The sequence below is a fragment of the Arachis hypogaea genome, chromosome 16 (genome assembly GCF_003086295.3).
Source record: "Arachis hypogaea cultivar Tifrunner chromosome 16, arahy.Tifrunner.gnm2.J5K5, whole genome shotgun sequence".
NCBI classification, from domain to species: domain Eukaryota; kingdom Viridiplantae; phylum Streptophyta; class Magnoliopsida; order Fabales; family Fabaceae; genus Arachis; species Arachis hypogaea.
Window position 1 is genome coordinate 42654772 of NC_092051.1, and position 17167 is coordinate 42671938.

Sequence of the window (17167 nt, forward strand, 5' to 3'; positions counted from 1 at the left end):
AAAACCTAAAATTATATGAATGAATATTGTGTGAATAAATGAATGTGATTCCCCCACTCTGCAACCTCTAATATGTGTTTTTCGGGCTTAAAACTGGGCCAAAAATAGCCCAAAAATCGCCCCCAGTGTCTTCTGCGATTTCTGCACGTGGTGCATGTCCCGCGTACACGTACATCACGCGTACGCGTCGCTTGTCTGTCGCACTATCCACGCGTACGCGTCATGCACGTGTACGCGTCACTTAACAACAAGGCAACTATGGTAAATTTTATATCATTTTGAAGCCCCAGATGTTAGCTTTCCAACGCAACTGAAACCGCCTCATTTGGACCTCTGTAGCTCAAGTTATGATTGATTTAGTACTGAAGAGAGAAATTTTGTGTGGTCTAGAATTCAGAATAAATTCCCGTTGCAAGTATAGTTTCTAAACCAACAAAAGTCCTTTCTTGCAAACGTTTTGGTTGTCACAAGTAACAAGCCCCTTAAAAATTGATAACCGAAGTATTCAAACCTCGGGTCGTCTTCTCAAAGAACTGCAGGGAGGTATGTTCTTATTATTGGTTATGAGTTTTGTAAATTGGGGGGTTTTGAGAGTAAGGAACAAGTAATTTAAATGACAAGTAAAATAAATAAATAACTATAAAATAAACTCTTGGCAAGGCATAAAAATTCGGAAGTCCTATCCTAGTTATTCTTATGAGAATTGAAGTTAATCCCACTTAGTTAACCCTTATGAAAGCAAGAGAAAGTTAAGTGAACTAACTAGTTAGAATTCCCAAGTCCTAGCCAACTTCTAAGGAAAAACTAGAGTTAGTAGAATTCAATTCAATTAGCAAACATAACAATCAATCACGATAAGTTTAATAACTCAAGAATTTCCAGCTAATCAATTAAAACCAAGGATATGAAAAGCTAAATAAGAATTATAAATCTGAAATACCTCAATTGCATTAATAAGAGAAAATCAATCTAAACATGAAGAGTTCACAAGCCAATTCGGCAACATAAGTAATTAAATGAGAACATTAAAGTATCTAAAAGTAAAAGAGAAATATAAAGTAAAAGGAATATTGAACCTGATAAAGAGTTGAAATACTAAATTGACATAATAAGAAATTCTAATCCTAAAACCTAAGAGAGAGGAGAGAACCGCTCTCTCTAAAAACTACATCTAAATCATGAAAAGTGAATAATTCGAGAGCTCCCCTTGAATGGATGCATTCTCCCACTTTATAACCTCTAATCTGTGTTTTCTGGACTTAGATCTAGGCCAAAAAGGGCTTCAAAAATTGCTGGTAGCGTTTTCTGCTTTTTCTGCACGTGGCATCTGTCATGCATCCGCGTGGGTCCCGCGGTCGCGTCATCTAGGAGTTTTCCTTGTCACGCGTTTGCTTCGGTCACGCGTACATGTCATCTGTATTCTGCTCAAGGCACGCGTCCGCGTCAGTCACGCGTTCGCGTCACTGCCTTTTCAATTCAACTATGTCTTGACTCATGGTTGCCATCATTCCTTCTATCCGGTTTAATTGATCTTGAAATTGTTGGTTCAGATTAGGTTGGGTAGGTTGATTATTTTGGCCATGATATGATGGTTGGGGGTAAGTGTTTTGTGTGGCTTGGTATGATCTTTGGTTGGAGTTTTGGTATGTGGAATTGTCATGTTGGTTGTGGTTGTAAGGTTTGTGGTTTTGTGGTTGGGTTTGTTGGTTTCCCCACCCAAAGTTTGGGTGGTTTTTCCAGCCTGGGTTGTAAGTGTTGGAATGTGGATCATAAGGTTGCCTTTGTTGGTTTCCTACATAATTGGCCTCTTCCCAATCACCTCCTTCAGTGCTTTCTTCCTCTTGCTCTTGTGTGTGTATTGCAGCCACTTGCTTTGTTTCTAATTTCCTGGTGAGCTCTGCTAGTTGCTTGGCAAACACCTTGTTTTGGGCTAGAATTGTATCAACATGGTTCAGCTCCATGACTCCCTTAGTGTTGTGCCTCTCTGATGCATAGTAGTACTCATTCTCAGCCACTGTCTCAATCACTTCAATGGCTTCTTCCACAGTCTTTTTCCTGTTCAATGAACCTCCTGATGAATGGTCTACAGCCTTCCTTGATTCATAGGAGAGTCCATCATAGAAAATATGCAATTGCACCCAATCATGGAACATGTCTGGTGGGCATTTCCTTGTCAAATCCTTGAATCTCTCCCATGCCTCGTAGAGAGTTTCACCATCTTGTTGTCTAAACGTCTGAACCTCAGATCGAAGCCTATTGACCTTTTGTGGGGGGGGGGGGGGTAGAAACGTGCCAGAAACTTGCTTTCCACCTCATCCCATGTTGTTAGACTCCCCCTTGGGAATGATTCCAGCCACTTAGCTGCTTTGTCCCTAAGTGAAAATGGGAACAAAAGCAGTTTATAGGCATCTTCCTGGACTCCATTGGACTTGACAGTGTCACAAATTCTCAGGAATTTTGTGAGATGTTGGTTTGGGTCTTCATTAGCACTTCCACCAAATGAACAATGATTCTCCACAAGTGATATTAGCTGTGGTTTGAGCTCAAAATTGTTGGCCTGAATGGGTGGTTTCTGGATGCTGCTACCACAATTCCCAGAGGTTGGGTTTATGTATGAACTAAGAACCCTCCTCTCAGGAATGGCATTGTTTCCATCAGCTCTCTCATGGTTGTGAACTTCTCTATCCATGTTGAGATCTAAAGCTTCCTCAAAATTGTCCTCAGATTCTCCTTCAGATTCCTCTTCTCCCACTACTCTCTTCCCTCTTGCTTCCCTTCTAAGTCTATGAAGGGTCCTCTCTGGTTCGGTATATGGAGGAGTTGATGTCTTTCCTCTCCTACCTGTCATACAAGAACACAGCACAGGCAACAAACAAGTGAAATACTCTTGGTTAATGGAAGAGTATGGTTAGAGCAATTGAGGAATTAATTCAAACAGTTAGTGAGTCAGTGAGTTAGTTGCTTGAATTTAAAGGCATAAAGAAAGAAAGCATGTAACCGAGTGCAGAAATTAAAATTCAACAAGTAACTTGTACTGAATTAATCAAAACACAAAAAATGCTCAATCTAGTTAACTTCCAATTTGAGAATTGTCAATTGAAAACCAATCCCCGGCAACGGCGCCATAAACTTGATGCACATAAACTAGTTATGCTACGATTTAGGAAATTGCACGATCGGCAAAATTCCTTCCGGCAAGTGCACCGGTTATCGTCAAGTAAAAACTCACAATAGAGTGAGGTCGAATCCCACAAGGATTGGTTGAGTGAGCAATTCGGATTAGAAGTGTGTTCTAGTTGAGCGGAATCAAGATTGAGATGAGAATTGCGGAATGTAAAATTGGCGGGAAAAGTAAATGACAAGAAATTGAAATGGCGGAATCTTAAATTGCATGAATTAAAGAGCAGAAACTAAATTGCTGAAATTAAAAGGGAATGGGGGTGATTGCATGAATTGAGTTGCAGAATGTAAAGAGAAGATGGAAATCAGAAATGGGGGATTCATTGGGTTATAGGAGATATTGAGATCTCCGAATCAAAACATGTTTATCTCTTCCTCAAGCAATGCGTTCATTGAATTTTGCTTGGCAATCTTATATGATTGGATCCCAATCCCTTGGCTCACCAATTCTCTCTAAAAATGAACAAATTCCCAATCCCTTGGTTTAAATGTTCATAAGAAGAGATGATGCTCGATCACTGATTATACCACACAGTTTCATGAACCACAATTTGGTAGGATTACATGTCACAATATCCATCCAAACCCCAATCCAATTCACTGTGAGAAAGCTTCTCTAGCATGAATCCTCCATTCCTTTCCCAAGGTTCCGAAGGATTCCAATTATGGGTAGTTTCTTTCCCAAGACAACTACCCAATGGAATTAGATCGAGAAGCTTTCTAACAAAATTCAAGAGAAAAGATTGAAGAAGAAGATAAACTATTATTGATTCATTGAATTTCAATAGAGCTCCCTAACCCAATGAAAGGGGTTTAGTGAGTCATAGCTCTGAATTCAATTACAAAGATATGAAAACTAGCTAAAAGTGAAGGTAAAAGTCCCCCCTCACTTAAATTCTATCCTATTTATACACTTTCTATATTGAGCTTCTGTTGTGTTTCTTGGGCTTTGAGGCCTCTCCATGCTTTCCTTTTGCCTTGGGTTTATGATCCATAATCTTGATGAGGTTGTTGATCCAAATTCTGTAACATTTATTGAGCCAACTTAGTGATAATCAAATAATAATACATGACTCAACAAATTGAAATTTCAGACTCATCAATCCTTCAGGCCCAATCCCATAAACCATGATATTCAATTGGGTTTCATGCCAGAGTAAGTTTAAGTTAATGTTTGTGCTCAAAGACTAACTTAAACCGCAATATTTTTGGCCCAGAAACCTTTTCCAAGAGTGGCGTTTAAGTTGCAGTTTAAGCTTAAACTGCAGCTTAAACGCCAGACACTTCCAGTGAAGCCTTTTGTAGAAGCACGTTTAAGCTTCAGTTTAAGGTTAAACTGAAGCTTAAACGTGGAAATGGAAGAAGGCAGCCCTGGAGAGTTATGTAGTCGAACACGTTTAAGCTTCAGTTTAAGGTTAAACTGAAGCTTAAACGTGGAGATAGGAAGGGCAGCCCTGGAGGTCGAACACGTTTAAGCTCCAGTTTAAGGTTAAACTGGAGCTTAAACGTGGAAATGGAAGAAGGCATCCTGGAGGTCGAACACGTTTAAGCTCCAGTTTAAGGTTAAACTGGAGCTTAAACGTGGAAGCTGAGAAATGTAGCCCTGGAGGTGTCGAACACGTTTAAGCTCCAGTTTAAGGTTAAACTGGAGCTTAAACGTGGAAATGGAGAAAGCAACCCTGGAGGAGAAACTTTGTCGAACACGTTTAAGCTCCAGTTTAAGGTCAAACTGGAGCTTAAACGTGGAAATGGCTCCCTGGTGCTTTTCCCCTTTCTGGCGTTTAACCTCCAGTTTAAGGTTAAACTGGAGGTTAAACGTGGAACTTCCCCCCTTGGTGCTCTTCTCACTTCTGGCGTTTAACCTCCAGTTTAAGGTCAAACTGGAGGTTAAACGTGGACATGCTTCTTTGGTGAGACTTCCATTCTGGCGTTTAACCTCCAGTTTAAGGTTAAACTGGAGGTTAAACTTCAATTCCAGCATTTCTTAGCCTTCATGATTCTGGCGTTTAAGCTCCAGTTTAGGCTTAAACTGGAACTTAAACTCCACATGTGATATTCAAGCTTCCTTTATTGATTTTGTTGCTTCCTTGCCTAGCCTCTTCTTCCCTGAAATCATCCAAACAATTGCATCAAAGTCTTGCAAAATTTCATGAGAAATCTTCCATTCATAGCATTCAAGTAATATAACTAAAACTCATGGAATTTGCATCAAAATCATATTGTTTGGATGGTTCATTGCTTTGTTATTCTTTTAACCATTCTTGGTTACTTTAAGCTCAAGAAAATGCATAAAACCACTAAAACTAACAGAAAAATACTAGTGAAACTAGCCTAAGATGCCTTGGCATCAATAAATCACCTAAATTGAGCACAAAATACATCATAAAATATGGGTTTATCAAGTACCAAGAGGTCAGGCTTGACAGCTCAGCAATTCCTTCAATTTCTTGTATTCTTTCCACTTTTGCATGCTTCCTTTCCATCCTCTAAGCCATTCCTGCCCTATAAACCCTGAAATCACTTAAAACACATATCAAAGTATCGAATGGTAACAAGAGAGGATTAATAATTAGCAATTTTAAGGCCAAAGAAGCATGTTTTCAATCAAAGCACAGAATTAGGAATGAAAGTGTAAAACATACGAATTATATGAATAAGTGTGAGTTTAGTGGATAAAATCCACTCAATTAAGTATAAAATATACCATGAAATAGTGGTGCATCAAATCTCCCTACACCTAAACATTAGCATGTCCTCATGCTAAGCTCAGGAGAAGCTACAAAGTAGTGAAGAGAAATGGTAAAAATTATGAAATGCAACCTATCTATATAATTGCAACTACATGTAAAAATACTTCTACCTACTTGGTTAAAAGTAAACAAATTCTCCAAGACAAACATAAATCAGATTCCACTAATTCAAATCACACAATAAAAGACAAGTAAACTTGTAGGAAGATAGCTCATGAAAGCAGGGAACATAGAATCAAGCATTGAACCCTCATTGGAAGTGTATATGCACTCTAATCGCTCAAGTGTCTAGGGTTAATCCACTCTACTCTTCTCTAGTCATGCTTTCTAAAACTTTGTTCTTTATCTAACCAATCAACAAATATTTAGTGTACAAATGCAAACATCATGAGGTCTTTTCAAGGTTGTAATGGGGCTAAGGTAAGGGTGAGGATATATGTATGGCCAAGTGAGCTACAATATGAATCTTTGACTAACCTAAGTTCTCACCTAACACACACACACTCTATATAATTCTTAAATCATGCCGAGCTACCCAAAATTTCTACTTTTTCATCACATACTCATGTATCAATTTTTAATTTCACCACATATGCATTGATCTTTTATTAAACTTAACATTGGGGTAATTTTTGTCCCCTATTTATTTTATTTTATTTTATTTTATTTTATTTTATTTTATTTTTTTATTTTTTTCTTTATTTATTTATTTATTTTTTATTTTTTTAGATATATATAAATGAAAGCATAATATATCAATGCATACGGTTTTTTCAATTCTCACATGAGTAAGCACCCAAATTCCCAATATTTGTCATTAAAAGCGCAACACATTTCCATCAACCCAAGTTCCCACAATTCTCCACACTTAGTTAACACACAATCTCTATCTTAAGCTAACCAAAGATTCAATTGGGGTAATTAATTGTTTTTCTGCTTAAGGCTAGTGATGTGGTAAAATACAGAACAAATGGGGATTAAAAGGCTCAAAGTGGCAAACAAGGGTAATTAAAGTGGTATGCTATTTGGGATAAGTGAGCTAATAACAAATGATGGCCTCAATCATATGCATGCATGTAAATACACTAAACAATGGACATATAGAATGGAACAAAGCAAAGATTGCAATCATAGAGAAGAAAACACACAAGAATAAAAATCATGGTTAAATAATGTAACCATATAATTAAGCTCAAAATCTCACAGGTTGTGTGTTCTTAGCTCAAAAACCATGTTCCAAATTGCAGTCTTCAAACAAGTTTAACAAAAAAGTTTTAATTTAAATTAGTGAAATACTATAAAAAGGGTCTTGAAAAAGAACTTATCACTCCAACCAAGTAGTGGTAGAAGAACATGCACAAAATCAAACAAACATGCAATCAAACATGCAAATGCAACAACTAATTTAACAAGGAAAATTAAACATTGGTGTTGAAATAGGAAATAACTAACTCACGGAAGTCGGTATCGACCTCCCCACACATAAAGATTGCACCGTCTTTGGTGCATGTTGAGATGTGTAAGTGGTTGGGTTGCTACACTGATGCTTTTCCCCAAAGATTGTGTAGATGGACTTGTCTGTTGTCCCATTGAGAAGCTTTTCCTTTCCCTTCTCGGTGGCCATCCTGAAAGAAGAGGAAAAAGAAGAAAAGTAACCCAGAAATAAAGATAAGAAAACAGATAAAGTATGGGTAGGTTAATACCAAATAATGAGGGCCTCAATTACATGGTAGCTACAACATCCAATTGAGAGAACAGTAGAAGCGCATGGCATATCGATAGTGCAAAAATTGCAACAATGGGGGAGAGAGAGTGGGTAATGAAAGATAGTGTAAGTGCATAGCAATGCAAATGGAATATAAGTATCATAAAAGATTAGCATTGACTTATGAATAATAATACACAGTAATATAAAACAAGTCACTAAGCACCAAAATAATGCAAGAAAAGATGCAACAGTTGAATAAGGACATTTAACACCAATGGAAAAATAATAGACTTAGAAAAGAAAATAAAAACATGAACAAAATTAAAATACAATGAGTGAAAGTATGTAAATGCAATAAGAAAAATAGAATGAAAGAGAATACGAATGAGAAGTTAAAGAAATGAGGAAGAAGGAAGTAAGAAAGGAGGAAGAAAGAAGGAGAGAGGAGAGAAGAAAGAAGTAAGAATTGAAAAATAGGGCGCAACGCGCACACGTGGGTTATGCGTGCGCATGAAAACAGACACGGCCATGCGACGCATAAGCGTCTGGCACGCGTATGCGTGGAAGGTCTGAAAGCAAAAGGACACGCACGCGTCAGGGACGCATATGCGTGGGTGATTTTGTGCCACTAGCATAGTGCCAGCCCCAGACCATCACAACTCTCTGTTCAGCACGCTATTTATGCCGATTGCCAAATCCACGCGTGCGCCTGCTTGACACGTATGCGTGGATTTCCCAGGTTGCAAGTGACGCGCACGCATCCTAGACGCGTATGCATAGGTCGAATTGTGCGCAGAGCACGCTTCCTGCCCCACTCCCGCGCAACTCTCTGTTCAATCCCACTGTGTTTCACATTCACGCATGATGCGTACGTGTCATAGACGCTTGCGCGTCGAATGCTCCTTTTTTTTATATGCCGAATGCAGTTGATTATGCAGAATATATAAATTAACACTGATAAAAAAATAACACTAATAAACAGGAAAGATCATACCATTGTGGGTTATCTCCCACCTAGCACTTTTAGTTATTGTCCTTAAGTTGGACATTTGGCGAGCTCCTTGTGATGGTGGCTTGTGTTGAACTCATCTTTGAACTTCCACCAACGCTTGGACTTCCAATAAGCCTTAACGACTCCAAATAAATTCACCAAGACGTGATGAAGTTCTTGATGAATCCATATTTGATGATATATTTTGACTCAAATTGGATGGATTCTAGCACATGAACTCACACTTAAGCACTCAAATAGCATACTTTTGTGTTATCTCCCTAGTTTGGACATAAATGTGAAAACATGCTCTTTTGTACTTATTTTGACTAATTATATTCCATTTACCTTCCATTCGATACCTTGATGTTATTTGTGAGTGATCTCAGATGAATAAGGTAGGAAAGGCTTGGTGGGAATGGAAGAAAGCATGCAAAAAGGGAGAAAGCATGATGAAAACAAAGGAGAATAGCACAACCATGCGTGCGTGCGCACAGACATGCGTGCGTACGCACAACCATCAAATTAGAGCCACGCGTGCGCGTGAGCCGCGTCGCGCGTCCAGACAAGCATCGCCTAGTGTGTGTGCGCACAGCTACTTGTGCGTACGCACAGGTAGCTCTGCGCACACACACTAGGCGATGCGCGTACGCACAGGAAGGGATTTTCGCGAAGTGTGCGGACGTAAACGTCTGTGCGTCCGCACAGGTCCCAGCACATGCCTCCATTAAAAATGCACGTGACTCGCGGTTTTGGGGCTCTTTTGGCCCATTTTTAAAGGCTTGGGTGCTGAAATCAAAGGCTATATTAAGGGAACTTCATGCCATATGAAGGGAGCTCACTTTTAGATTAGGAAAAACACATTAGGAGTAGTATAATGTAGTTTTAGGTTTTGCTCTCTTATGGTTTAATTAGGGTTTTGTAGAATTTTATACTTCAAGTCTTGCTTTTGGATTTTGCAATTTACATTATAAGTATTTCTTTAATTGTCTCTTTCAATTACCATACTTGTTCTACACTTGTTTCTATTTTTACTTTCCTTTATCAATATATGCTTGGTTTTGCAATTTTGATGTTCTTGTTGATGAATTTGATGTTTGATGCTTGTTTTATGTTTGTTTGAGTTGCCTTTATTGATTTTGATCATTTATGGTTCATAGCTTTCATTAATTTACCAATTTTGCCATGTTTTGTGAATATGCATACTAGGTGTTTGATGAGATGTCAACCCTAGCTATGGAATAAATTTCCACCCCTTGGCTTGGGAAAAATGAGTCTATGGATTACTAGAGTCTTAATGTCCAACATTTAGTGGTAATTCTTGGAGAGTTAGTTGATTCTTGTTTCCATTAAAGCTAGCCTTTTACCAACTAGTTTGGTAAGTTGGTTAGAACTTATGGATTAAGGTCAATTATGCTTGCTTGACTTACTCCTCGATGTTAGGGGTTAACTAAGCGAGATTAACTCATGATAATTACCATAGTTGTGGTTATGGCAAGGAAAGGATTTCATAACTCATCCCAAGTCAAGGTTTCATTTATGTTTTAAACCACCTTTCAATCACTTTATAGTTTTACTTGTTCATATTACATACATAGTTCTTTTATTCCTTCATTGCTTTATTAATTGCAATTTTGTCTAGTTCTTTTATATCTTTATTTGTTTGCCTCCTTATTATTGAAAACACCCATTGTTTCCCACAACCAAAATTGTGTGCACTCTTTGGCATTAGTTCTTTGGGAGAACGATCCGGGATTTAAAACTCCCGGTTATTGTGTTTGATTGTGACATCTTTAGGATTATAATTTGATTGATGATCAATGGTTGGGTTTGGACTATACTTGCAACGGAAAAATTCTATTTTTAGTGTGAAAATCCAAACCTACGCTCTTGGTCATCGTCAAATTTTGGCGCCGTTGCCGGGGAGCTAGCGTCATGAGTGCTATATTTTAGTTGTTGTAAATATGTCCATAGTGTGAATAGATACTTTTTGGTTGTTTGTTTGCTTTTGTTGGTAATTAGGATTTTGTTTCTTTTGTTACTTGATGTCTTTAGTTTTTATTTTCAATTTTCTCTATGAGTTATCACGCTCTTGGTTTGGAGATTGGTTGTGCTTATTTCGTAGGGCTTGATAACCTCAATTTTGGATTGCATCATGGGTTTGGAGCATCAATTTTGGGAGGAGCAACCTCCTCCATATTACAATGAACCATACCCTCCCCAATATGCATACCCAAAGGATGTGGTGGATTTCACTATGACTATACACCTCCACCACCATATATATATGACCCCTACCCTCAATACAATCCTCAATCCCCATATTTTCAAACACCACACCAAAACCACCATCCATCTTCTTACATACCACCTCAAAATACTTACCAATATGAGCCACCTCCCACACATATGACCTTCCTCCCAAACAATGAAACCTCTTTTTCATCACAATGTGAAACTTTCCCACCCTTGGCCCAAGAACAACAAGACCTTCAAGCCTTTCTCCAAGAGCAAGAAGGATTCCGAAGCACACAAGGGCAATTCATGGCTACCATAACCAAAGTGGTGAACCGCTTGGTCCTACTTCGCTCATCCGATCAAGACGCTTCTCTTGAAGAATGTAAAGGATCAACTATAGAATAGAGTAAAGAGGAGAATGTGAAGCCTCAAGGGAAAGAAGAAGAGTTGGGTCATGATATGCAACAAGAGGGAGAAAGGGAAATATGTGAACCGGAGGAGAGAAAGAGAGATATGAGGGAGATTAATCAAGAAGAAGATTCCATCATCGATGATTTTTTGTCCTCCTTGGTCAATCCCCTTAATGATCCTAATGAGTCTTTTCCCATTGAGTTTGAGAAGGATATGGAGGTAGACTTCTCACAACCTCCATGTTATGATTTAAGTGATGGGGAAGAGGAAGTTGGTGAGGAAGCAATTTCGGTCCAAGAACATATTGAATGGGAGGCAATTTCACCTATGAGCTTCATTGGCCCCCATCAATATGCTATCTTGGAAACAGATTACCAACTCAAGCTCCTTCTTGGGTTGGTGCATGGTGGAAGGAGTGTTGGTCGCCAAAGGAGTCTAAGGATCTCCAAGAAAATCAATTCAAGAGTTAGAGTTCAAGCATGGTGTAGAGCACAATTGGGTGATTTCTGGAGAATGTTGGAGTGCTACAAGGGTCAGTTGAGAGCTTATCCATCCGGCTTGGAGCATAGAGATCAACAAGAAGGTGACCAGATGCCTAGAATATGGGATCCCGGAGGACCTTTGAAGACTAAGCTTGGATGGAGATTTAAGGAGGAGTGGAAACACATACCACCCTAACAAAAGTCTCCACAAAAAGTCCAACTTAGGACTATAAACCAAAGTGCTAGGTGGGAGACACCCCACCATGGTAACATCTTTCTTACCCTTTCTCTTTGTTTATAATCTTAGTTTAGTGCATGTTTTTTTTATCTTAGCTAGCTTAGACTAGTTTAGTTTTGAGATTAGATATGTTAATCTGCATATGGATCATGATTTTGTGATGTTTTGAATGTTTGGGGCTGAAAAATGCGTTGAGATAAGGTGGAGGGCCCTAGAATTTGAAGAAAAATTTTTGGAAAACACGAAACCTGTGCGTGCACACAAACCTCCTTGTTTCGCGTCCTGTGCGTACGCACCCAACTGTGCGTACACACACTCCCTTGCAAAGCCACTGCTGGCAGCGCTCGCAGGCCTTGTGCGTGCACATTCCCCTATCTTTTTCGCCCTGTGCGTGCGCACCTTCTCGTGCGCACGCACGCAACCCCTGTTTCGCCCACCCTGTGCGGCCGCACAGAGATGTGCGCCCACACGCGAGCTTGCAGCTCCTCTGGTGTGAGCGTTAGCACAGCTTGTGCGCCTGCACCCCAACCCTTGTTGCTTCTGTGCGTGCGCACGGACCTGTGTGCGCACGCACACATGATCCGTCTTTTGAAAAAAAAAAGTGTTCTGTGCTCACACACAGGCTTGTGCGTGCGCACACTTCTTAAACCCCCTTCTGTCTAGAGCGTTCGCACGACTTGTGCGGACGCCCCCTCCACTTTTCACCTAGTGTGTGTACGCACACATACCTGTGCGTACGCACAAGTGTTGTTTTGGGTAAAATTTTTATTTCTCTTCCAATTAAGCCCTAAAGCACTCCCAACCCTTCCATCCCTCCCTTTTCTTGCATTTTCCATATTTTTCTACTTGTTTTACTTCGTCTTCGTTGCATTTCATTTTTATTGTAGTCATTATATTAGTTTTCCTTTAGTTGTTTCTATTTAAATAAGATGCAAGTGCTTGTTTATTAGTGATAGGGTTGCCTCTTAGATACAATGTACTTATACTTTGCTTTAATATATAAGTACCAAGTGGATTTGAATACTCATGTTTTGATTGTACCACTAGGGCAAAATATATGAGTGCATTGGCTTAAGTGAATTGACTTGAAATTACTTGTTCATCATGGTTTCCACGTTAAATTTATCACATGACCGGTACTTGCTCCTTGTTAATGCTTGGCATTTGTTTGAGTGACTTCACATGATTCTATCAAATGTATCACTTTTTTTAACAAGTACCTATACCATGTGACTCTTTCTTTGTGTTTCATGATGAATAAGTAGTTTTCTTTTCCTTATTGTATTGGTTATTGCTTGTTGTGCTATTTTATCAATCTTGCGCTATCACTTGCACAATATCGATAACCAATCTCTCATAGATTCAATTCACTTTTGTGGTTACCTAGGGTTGCTTGTACCTTAAGTTTTGCTTATTCTTTACTTGCAACCTAGGCAATTTAATTGAGGAACATATGCTATTTTCTTTCGATGGTATGGATACCACTTTACCCGGCTAATGTGTCTATTCTAAAGTGTGCGCACACTTAGAATACACACATTATCTTTTATCATACCACACTCATATGATCTTTTCCTAAATTGTTGTTTACTTGTGTATAGAGCAACCCAAGCCCCCGCATCCGCCAGCTGATGGTGGAGCTCTTAGAGACATTCCTCCCGGATTGTGTTCGTGCACGGAGGACCGTGCAGTGCTTAAGTGTGGGGGAAGATTCATCATTTTGGGGCGTAAATTTTCTTTACCAAACACTTTGCACTTTATTTTTTGTTTTCTTTTATTATGCTTCTTGTAGATATTTGTTACTATTTTTTGACTATTGCATCCTTACTCTAGTTAGTATATATATATATATATATATATATATATATATTGCATGTGCATGGTATATATTTTATAAATAGAAGTTGTGATTGGATGACGTGAATAGTATAGCACCTAGTTCAATTTTGATCCTAATTGTTCATGTTAATTTTTGCGATGTTGAAAATTAGGAAAGAACTAGGAAAGATTTTGAAATTGCATCCATCACAACATACATACATACATATAGGAAATAATTTTGGTGAAAAACAACAAAGATTTTTCAAGAATTTTGTTTCAAGGGTGTTTTATTGAATTGATTTAGAAAATTATTTTTAAACTTGCTTGAATGATTTTTTGTGGAATATAGAAGAGAGATAGAACAAAATACTTTGTGAGTTTTGAGCTTTAATGAGTGGTTACACATTCTAACCACAATTTTTGTTCATTGTGTGCTATATCTCCTTCTATGATTGTAATCTTGGTTTTGCTTGATTCTTTATTTCCAATGTTTGATGTCTTGAATGCATTTAACATGATTGAGGCCATTTTTGAATTAAACTCACTCACTCACCCATATAGCCTTACCCTTGCATCTATAGTTGTTAACCCCTTTGAGCTTTTTAATCTCCTTTGTTCTAATTGTTAGCATATCACAACCCTAAGCAGAAAACCATGAATTACCTTGAATTGCATTTTTGATTATCTTAGGTTGAGGAGTGTGTGTCATTTAAGTGTGAAAAAAATTTTGGTAGAGAAAAAAATATTGTTGTGGGTATTTATTGAAAATTTGGAAAAAATGGGTGCACATTCATGTATCACTTTGCTTTAACCGTATGCATTTCTCATAGAAAAAGAAAAAGAAATAGAAAAGAAGAAAAAAATGAAAGAAAAAAATATAGTAATAAAATGGGACAAAAGTTATCCCAAAGAAAAAGAAAAAAATGATGATGAATAAGAAATGCATATGTGTTTTGAATAGGAACTAAGTCATGAATGTGTGTGAAAGAAGTAATGGGCGGAATGTATTTTTTTGTGGGTTGATTGATATAGGTTGAGTTGGATACTTGAGCTAATCAAAGATTCAATCCTTTAGTCCACTTAGGCATATACTCATCCTACCCTTACCCCAACCCCATTACAACCTTTTAAAGACCTCATGATTCATGCATTCATGCATCACTTGTTTGTTGATTGTTAGATGAAAAGAAAATCCTTGAAAGCATGATTAGGAGGAGACTTGAGTGAATTGACCCTAAACACCGAGTGACTAGAGTGTATACACACCAAGTGAGGGTTCGATCACTCAATTCTATGTTTCTGCATCTCTTATCATGCATTCTTGTAAGTTGCTTCATTTTTATGAGTAAATCAATTCTTTAGATTTTTTATTACATTGAGTGATTTCTTTGCTTAAGCCATATATACCTATACTCTTACTTGGAAATTTGACTATTTGTTTTCACCAAATTAATAGGACATTATAAATATATATATATATATATATATATATATATATATATATATAGTATATAGCATAGATACATGCATATAGATAGTTGCATTCAATAAGTTGCTTGCCCTTTTATCATTCACCTTGTCGGTCTAGCATGAGGACATGCTATTGTTTAAGTGTGGGGAAATTGATGAATCCATATTTGATGATATATTTTGACTCAAATTGGATGAATTCTAACACATGAACTCACACTTAAGCACTCAAATAGCATACTTTTGTGTTATCTCCCTAGTTTGGACATAAATGTGAAAACATGCTCTTTTGTACTTATTTTGACTAATTTTATTCCATTTACCTTCCATTCGATACCTTGATGTTATTTGTGAGTAATCTCAGATGAATAAGGTAGGAATGGCTTGGTGGGAATGGAAGAAAGCATGCAAAAAGGGAGAAAGCATGAAGAAAACAAAGGAGAAGAGCACAACCATGCGTGCGTGCGCACAGACATGCATGCGTACGCACAGCCATCAAATTAGAGCCACGCGTGCGCGTGAGCCGTGTCGCGCGTCCAGACAAGCATTGCCTAGTGTGCGTGCGCACAGCTACTTGTGCGTATGCACAGGAAGGGATTTTCGCGAAGTGTGCAGACGCACACGTCTGTGCGTTTGCACAGGTCCCAGCACATGCCTCCATTAAAAATGCACGTGACTCGCGGTTTTGGGGCTCTTTTGGCCCATTTTTAAAGGCTTGGATGCTGAAATCAAAGGCTATATTAAGAGAACTTCATGCCATATGAAGGGATCTCACTTTTAGATTAGGAAAAACACATTAGGAGTAGTATAGTGTAGTTTTAGGTTTTGCTCTCTTAGGGTTTAATTAGGATTTTGTAGAATTTTATACTTCAAGTCTTGCTTTTGGATTTTGCAATTTACATTGTAAGTATTTCTTTAATTGTCTCTTTCAATTACCATACTTTTTCTACACTTGTTTCTATATTTACTTTCCTTATCAATATATGCTTGGTTTTGCAATTTTGATGTTCTTGTTGATGAATTTGATGTTTGATGCTTGTTTTATGTTTGTTTGAGTTGCCTTTATTTATTTTGATCATTTATGGTTCATAGCTTTCATTAATTTACCAATTTTGCCATGTTTTGTGAATATGCATACTAGGTGTTTGATGAAATGTCAACCCTAGCTATGGGGTAAATTTCCACCCCTTGGCTTGGGAAAAATGAGTCTATTGATTACTAGAGCCTTAATGTCCAATATTTAGTGGTAATTCTTGGAGAGTTAGTTGATTCTTGTTTCCATTAAAGCTAGCCTTTTACCAACTAGTTTTGTAAGTTGGTTAGAATTTATGGATTAAGGTCAATTATGCTTGCTTGACTTACTCCTCGATGTTAACTAAGCGAGATTAACTCATGATAATTACCATAGTTGTAGTTATGGCAAGGAAATGATTTCATAACTCATCCCAAGTCAAGGTTTCATATATGTTTTAAACCACCTTTCAATCACTTTATAGTTTTACTTGTTCATATTACATACATAGTTCTTTTATTCCTTTAATTGCTTTATTAATTGTAATTTTGTCTAGTTCTTTTATCTCTTTATTTGTTTGCTTCCTTATTATTGAAAACACCCCTTGTTTCCCACAACCAAAATTGTGTGCACTCTTTGGCATTAGTTCCTAGGGAGAACGACCCGGGATTTAAAACTCCCGGTTATTGTGTTTGATTGTGATATCTTTAGGATTATAATTTGATTGATGATCAATGGTTGGGTTTGGACTATACTTGCAACGGACAAATTCTATTTTTAGTGTGAAAATCCAAACCTACTCTCTAGGTCTTCATCAGTTCTCCACAAGCTTTGAGCTCCCAAAGTTGATCCTCTTGTATGCCCGG

The 17167-nt window shown here is 37.9% G+C and overlaps 1 non-coding gene across 1 annotated transcript; it reads left to right on the forward strand.

The window, feature by feature from the left end:
- Positions 1–2151: 2151 nt before the first annotated feature.
- Positions 2152–2255, forward strand: LOC112760134 (small nucleolar RNA R71). Its single transcript, XR_003180586.1, has one exon. It is a non-coding gene; the product is annotated as a small nucleolar RNA R71 (small nucleolar RNA).
- The last annotated feature ends 14912 nt before the right edge of the window (positions 2256–17167 follow it).